The sequence below is a fragment of the Drosophila elegans genome, unplaced genomic scaffold (genome assembly GCF_018152505.1).
Source record: "Drosophila elegans isolate 14027-0461.03 unplaced genomic scaffold, ASM1815250v1 contig_271, whole genome shotgun sequence".
NCBI lineage: Eukaryota > Metazoa > Arthropoda > Insecta > Diptera > Drosophilidae > Drosophila > Drosophila elegans.
In genome coordinates, this window is record NW_024545647.1 from 1,426,786 (window position 1) to 1,427,865 (window position 1,080).

Consider the following 1,080-nt stretch of genomic DNA (forward strand, 5'->3'; position numbering starts at 1 on the left):
AAGCTCAGCTGACTGACAATAAAACCGAAACAACAAAACTTCGGTCACACTAGACAGAATAAACTTTTTACGCTGGTCGATGTGAGTTAGTACTTAACCTTCAAAAATAACCGGATTTGACGGGAAGAAAGGGGGAGTATGTGCACCCTAACCCCACATCTCTTTCGACTACGCCTATGGTTCACATCTAATATCAAATTGTGTTACGTCAAGATTTTTGTGTTGCATATTCATTCAACTAGAACTAATGGCCTAGTCCCACGGAGCACTATCGACCATCTGTTTCCGTAAGGCTTTGCCGTGCTAAAAATTTCACGGTTATTCCTTGATGGTGGAATTTACGTTTCTAAACGCACGTCTCTAGCCGATATTTTTTCTGTGCAACTTTAAGGACTTGGCTCGAAAAAAATTGAATTGACATGGAGGCTATCTCTGTTTCTGTGAACCAGAGGCATAGTCGAATTAGGCTTAGGAGGGTAACGCTGCTCCAAAGCATTAATTTGAGTACAAGCCATTATTTACGCATTCAGATAACCATTTAACTAATCCAGATCATTAAAATAAAATAAGGGCCGGAAAAAGTACTTCTAAAAGAGTTTGAAATATGAAAGACCCCCTCAAAAAATTTTATTGGCACTCTATAAGTTTTGGTTGTCGGTTGATGGTGGAAGGTGGATGGTGGAAGGTTGATGGTGACTCTGTGGGAACACCAGTCCACCATCCATCAAAAATCCCAACCGTTTCGCCTGGATTGCTCTGTGGGAATGGGCTAAAACGATTAGCCGACCTAACCTTACGGTCCATCTCGCAAATGGATGAATGCAGAATGCGGAATATGTGTAACCATTATTTTCGACAGCTCAAATGTCCTTTTAAAGATTATTCTGTAGCATTTGATTAAATAAGTCCAGGGAAATGCTTTAAAACAGTTTGATGCAACTGAAAGACCCCTTTGAAAATGTTCTGTTCGTACCACTGTGGCGCTAGTTCCATTTCTCAGCGTTCCACAATGGGCTCCTATTAAGGGACGTTAGCTTGACGCACATTAGAATTAACTCGTTTCAAATAATAAAAAACTAT